Below are 6,310 nucleotides of genomic sequence, written 5' to 3' on the forward strand. Positions count from 1 at the left end.
ATGGGATAGATCCCTAAGTCATTTTCATGGAGATGATAAATAAAATTCTTGGGAAATGATGAGGTCATCAAGAAAGCATATAGAAGGAAAAGCCAAAGGGTGGAATATTTGAGAATACCCACATCTTGGGGATGTGTTATATAGCTGATGAGACAGCAAAGGAGACTAAAGAGGGCAAGGACAGGCAGTTAGGAGGAGAACCAGGGAGAATAATGTCATCAAAAACCTAGAAAGGAGAGAAAGAAGGAAAGCATAATTAACAGAATCAAATTCTAAATAAAGTAGATTTATTAAAGTCTTACTATATGCTTAACTTCTAAATTTAACCTCTAAATTCAATTTAATTAATCAAATATTTATTATATATCTCTTGTGTATAAGTCACTATACTAAATGCAAGGGATACAAAAGCAGATGTAAAGATGTCTCTCCTTAATTTCCATGGGGGAGCTAAAATAAAAATAGCAAAATATAATCAAATGGTTTTATGATCTCATTATTTTGGAAGTTCCCTCCAGTATTTCAGACTCTTCTTATGCAAATCTTTACCTTTTCCTTTCATTGGAGATCACCTAACAGATGGAAGATGGAGAGAAGGAGAGAGAGAGAGAGAGTAAAGAGGACAGGGAAACGGAAAAAGGGAAAAAGGGAGAGGAAGGGGACAGGGAGTGAGGGAGAAAAAAGAAGAAGAGGAGGGGAGAGGAGAGAAGGGGGGAGGGGAAGAGAAGACAAGGGAGGGGGGAAGGGGAGGGGAGAATAAAGTGGGGAGGAGGAGGAGAGGGAAGGGTAGACTATAACCTGAAATCCTACAAATGAACTGAAAACTTTAAAATAGCGAAAGCCTTCAAAACACAATGCCTGTTTTCACTCAGTGTCTGCTGGATCTGAAGTCCAAGTAGCCTTGTTAAAGTATTGCAAACCTCACTTTAAACCCAAAGAGATAATACTTTCAATTATCTTTCAGACTTTAACCACACAAGATTAATTACCTGCATCAGGATTATTCATACACCAACTGAAAGAAATTAAGTCTTTGTTACTGATTGTGGAAAAACTTTGCTGTGCAGATCATTAGCCCTACTGCTCAGCTCAAATAATAGTAAGTCTGAAGTTGATGATCTGTGGCTGTTATTTTCTGCCTCAACTTAATTTAGTTTTTTTCAGAATAAGCTTTCAATAGCTGAACAAAAGAGAGATCCTGAAGTTCAAGGCCTTCCAGTAGGAGAAACACACAACAGTCCCTCAATACCTCTAAACCTATAACTTAGAGAGTAAGGAAGGCAGTGTCATATTTCCTGGCAGACAGACAAGATAAAGATTACTTGCCCACTCCTTTCAGTGATGTTTCCAGGGAATGTTTTGCAAGGACCAGAGTGAGCATAAAGGGACTAGAAATGAATTGAAATGGAATATTTGCCTCCTAAATAAAAAATCAGGAAGTGGCAGCTCAGGAGCATCCCTTGGAGAGTAATGTCTACAGTCTTCTCTGACTAGGACTGAATCATCAAAGATTTGGGATACCCTTTGGACTAGGAACAAAAAGATCTAAGAGACCCCTTTCCCTGAGGGTCTGTGAATACCAGAAATTGAAGAGTGCCAGAAAGCAGTTGAAGGCAGTACAAAGCAGATGGTAGCCCAAGAAGGCACCCTGGCAACCCTCAGCAGGTGATTTCAGTAGGTCTGGAGGAATGGAAGGGAGTTCAAACAAAGGGAAAAAGAGGTTCCAGCTGCCACACAGTCCCAGGACTACAAGTTGTCCTGGCTATGGAGTTCTCGCTCTCATCAGGCAGTATACCCTTGTGTGAATGAGGGGACTTGTTCTTGACAGTTATTTCATTCTGTAATTAATTAAATGTCTCTTGCTTTGAATTGAACTTTCTGGTTGATTTAGTAAAAGAAAGATCAATGGGAGCTTCTGAGATATAGTTTTGAATAAAGTTGATCTAAAATGGGCCTTATATATGGGGGGAATCATATATGAAGGGTTTCTGGGCCTCTAAGAGTGCAGTCAAATTTATTTGCTATACTCCAGAATGTGTGAAAAAAAACTAGGTGGCTCAGTGATAGAGGGCTAGGCCTGGAATCACAAAGACCTGAGGTCAAATCTGACCCCAGTCAGCTACTGTTTGTCTCAATGTTCTCACTGATAAAATGAACTGGAGAAGGAAATGGCAAACCACTCCAGTATCTTTGCCAAGAAAACCCCATAAGGGGGTCTCAAAAAAAGTCAGACATGGCTGAAATGACTGAACAAAGGCAATAAACTGAATACTTGCCAACCAATGAGTTTAACCAATACTGTTAACTAATGCTCTTAAGGGTCAGTAAATACTAAGCCATGAGTTATCCATAGGAAAATCATTAATTGCTTTAAGACTAGTAATGGAAATTTGGAAAAAATAAAGAGGGCATGTTAGATAGAATGTAGAATGTTACACCTGGAATCAAGAAGACCTGAATTCATATCCAGCTTCAAAGACTTACTACTTGTGTTACCTGAATAAATCTCTTAACATCTCTGATCTAGGCTTCCTCATGTACCAGAAAAAAAAGTACAATACCTGTGTCACAGGGTTGTTGTGAGGATCAAAGTGAGATGAAGTGATATATAAAGTAATTTGCAAACCTTAAAACACAATCTAATCTCTAAATAACACTTTAAAATCTTACTTACCAAAAATCCTTCTGGGTTATTAAGAGGAAGGAGAAAAATTCCCTAAAAACCACTGAATTTCTTTCTCATCATTCACCCCACCAACGCATTCTCTCTTATGAATCTATTTGAAACTCACAATAAATCTATTGTTTAGTGTTTATATATTCTTTTCTCATTTGTCCAGGTCAATATTTCTTAGTCTTAGACCATAAATTTTCAGTAGATAATGGTATGCCTGACTTTCAGCAAAATCTAGCAGTTGACAAATTTTTTTCTTTACTCCTCTTAGACTCTGTACCCTTTTTACTCTCAGTGACATTTCCCTCCTATTCTCCCTTCTCACCCCAAATTGCTCATAATTTCTTGCCTCTCAACAGCCTATCTTGATCCTCTTTCCCCATCAAAGTTGGTTTTCATAAAGAAAAGAATTCATCCTGTTTACCTTTTTTTAAAGGCTCCTCAGTTAGTTTGGTTTGTTGGTCTTTTTTTGTTGTTGTTGTCAAGGCAATGGGGTTAAGTGACTTGCCCAAGGCCACACAGCTAGGTAATTAATAAGTGTCTGAGATTGGATTTGAACTCAGGCCCTTCTGACTCCAGGGTCAGTGCTCTTTCTACTGCACCATCTACCTGCCCCTGCTCCTCAGTTTTTCTGTAACCCTACTGAATTGTGGCATCTAGAATAGAACATAATACTCACATGTGGTCTGACAGCTTGGATTATTTGTGGGACTAATACATCTTCATATTCTAGACATTATATTTCTCTTTCTCCCTCTACTGAACTCAATCCCTACATTTCCCGTCACTTGCTGGACATTTCAACCTGGATACTCTATCACCTCAAAGATACATTCTATTTAAGGAATACAAAGAAAACTGGCTAGAACTTTATGAATCAATTAGTCAAAAAGGAATTACTGAACATGGGTTATATAACTAGTATTTATCAGACCCTAAAATATTTGCATGAAATAATATCAAGAGAGCATAACCAATACATAAAAAGAAAAAAGTGAGAGAAAAAAATGTAAGAATACTGATGATAAAAAAGAATACTGATGATAAATAGGATTCTTTATAGGTCTAAGTTAATTGATTTACATGTTGCTAAGTCATTAAGTAAATTTACAATTTGATGTTAATTTTTAAAAAATTAAATATAGTTATTTAATTTTTGACTGAACTCATAATCTTTCCTGCATTTTCCATACTTTTCTATTACTACAATTGGCACAGTAATCACCCCAATCACTCAAATACATTTTTCATACTTCCATCTCTCTCCTTAGCTACCCTGGCCCTGTAGTTAAATTCCAAGTCTTTTCAATTCTATTTTCCAAAAATACCTCAAAGAGGTTTCCCTCTCAAATGTTGCTGTTAACCATTCTAGTGGAGGTCCATATTATCTGCCACTTTATCATTGTAGCAACTTACTACTTGGTCCCATACACTTTATGTTTCCTTTATCATATCTGCACTATATATACCACTGCCAAATTTATCTTTTTAACAAAGAAATATGATCATATTACTCTATTGCTCAAAAAATTTCAATTCCTATAGCCTACAAGTTACATCGTAATTTTTCAGCCAAAAATGCAAAAGCTAACTACATACTGGTTCAATCCAACCTCTTTCCTAGTTTATTTCACATTACTCTAACAATTCTCAAACTTTTTAGTTTTAGGACCCTTTTTCATTCTTAAAAATTCCTGAAGACTCCAGAGAGCTTTTGCTAATGTTAGTTACATCCATCAATATTTATCATATTAAAATTAAAACTAATACATTTTAAAATATTTATTCCTTTAAAAATAACATTAAATCGACTACATGTAAATGTAAACAACATATTTTATGAAAAATAACTATAATTTCCCAACAAAAAGTTTACTAGGGAGTGGCATTGTTTTATACATTTTTGCAAATTTCTTTAATATCTGGCTTAATAGAAGACAGATGGATTTTCATATCTGCTAATGCATTCAATCTGTTACATTGTCAGTTTGATTGAAGCATATGAAGAAAAGCTGGTCTCACACAATTATGTAGTTTGGAGGATGATCATCTTAATATTTTTATGAAAATAGTTTTGACCACTCAGCAACTCCCAGGCATCCTCAGACCATACTTAAAGAAGGATTGCTCTATTCCATGCTTTGATAATATTTTAATCAAAATGGATCATATGCCAAACATATCCCTCATTTAACCATCTCTCTACCTTTGTTTATGATAACATCTATTTTTGGCTAAAGTTTGGTACAAAGGTATTATTATTCACATGATAAAAGCATATATTTAAAGCTAAGCCAATGTGGTGATGTCAAAACTTAATGGAAAAGTATAACTGTCATAGAATAACAGAATGTCAGAATGGGAAAAAAACCTTAGAGATCATCTAGCCCAGCTTACCCTAGATTTATAAATAAGCAAACTGAGATTTGGAGAGGTAATGTGACCAGGTCATACAACTAGTAACTGTCAGAGATAAGATTTAAACCCAGATTTTCTGAATAGAGTTTTAATGTGCTCTCTACTCTCCTTAAAAAAAAAAATAGGGACGGCTAGGTGGCGCAGTGAGTAGAGCACCAGCCTTGGAGTCAGGAATACCTGGGTTCAAATCTGACCTCAGACACTTAATAATTACCTAGCCATGTGGCCTTGTGCAAGCCACTTTAACCCCATTGCCTTGAAAAATCTAAAAAAAATTAAAAAAAATAAAAACCAAAAAATAAAGATTAAAATAAAATTATATATATATATATATATATATATATATATATATATATATATATATTATATATACCCCTCTCAATTCTTCTACTCTGCTGTCAATAATTTTTTGAGGGGAAATGAAATGAAAAAATTAAAAACATATGCAGGACTTAGAGTTGATAACTCTTTCAATATATGTAACAGGCTTTAATCAACATCCCACATGTAGATTCAATGAAGTTAGACAACTACACTAGGTGACAGCTACACCAATCCTCACCCTTTTCTATCTGCTATTGATTATTTCCTTATTAATTGTTATTCTGATCTTTATTATCTTTATCTATCTTATTCTAAGAATTACTAAGGTGCTAAAGCAACCAAGAGAAAAATTTTGATGTTTCATCATAAATTAATAGAAACACACACTCCTGCTCAATTGATGATGATGGTATTTATCCTGCATTCTCAAAGAAGACTTTGACATTAGGAAGGTATGCCATGACATGCATGTGAATTGGATTTGAGTGAGGGGATATTGTACTAAGTCATCAGCTTCACTTTCTCCTCCAGACCCAGGGGAATGGTCAGATATAAATCAGGACTACTGGAGATAGCCCTAGATGTGAAATAATAGGGTTAAGTGACCTGTTCAAGGTCACACAGCTAGTAAGTGTCTGGGATCAAATTTGAATTCATGTCCTCCTGAGGGCTGGTATTCTACTGTGTTAATGTCACCTAAGCTGTCCCCATCTCAGTTTATAAATAAACTGAAAAAACTTCTTTAAGTTTCTCTGTCTTTCTGTCTCTGTTTCTCTTTCTGTCTGTCTCTCTGTCTCTCTGTCTCTCTCTCTCTCTGTCTCTCTCTCTCTCTCTCTTTCTCTCCCTGGTCACTAACATCCATGCAATTGTTTATGTAGTTTATTTCACTAATAA

This window comes from Macrotis lagotis, chromosome 5, assembly GCF_037893015.1.
Source record: "Macrotis lagotis isolate mMagLag1 chromosome 5, bilby.v1.9.chrom.fasta, whole genome shotgun sequence".
Classification (NCBI taxonomy): Eukaryota; Metazoa; Chordata; class Mammalia; order Peramelemorphia; family Peramelidae; genus Macrotis; species Macrotis lagotis.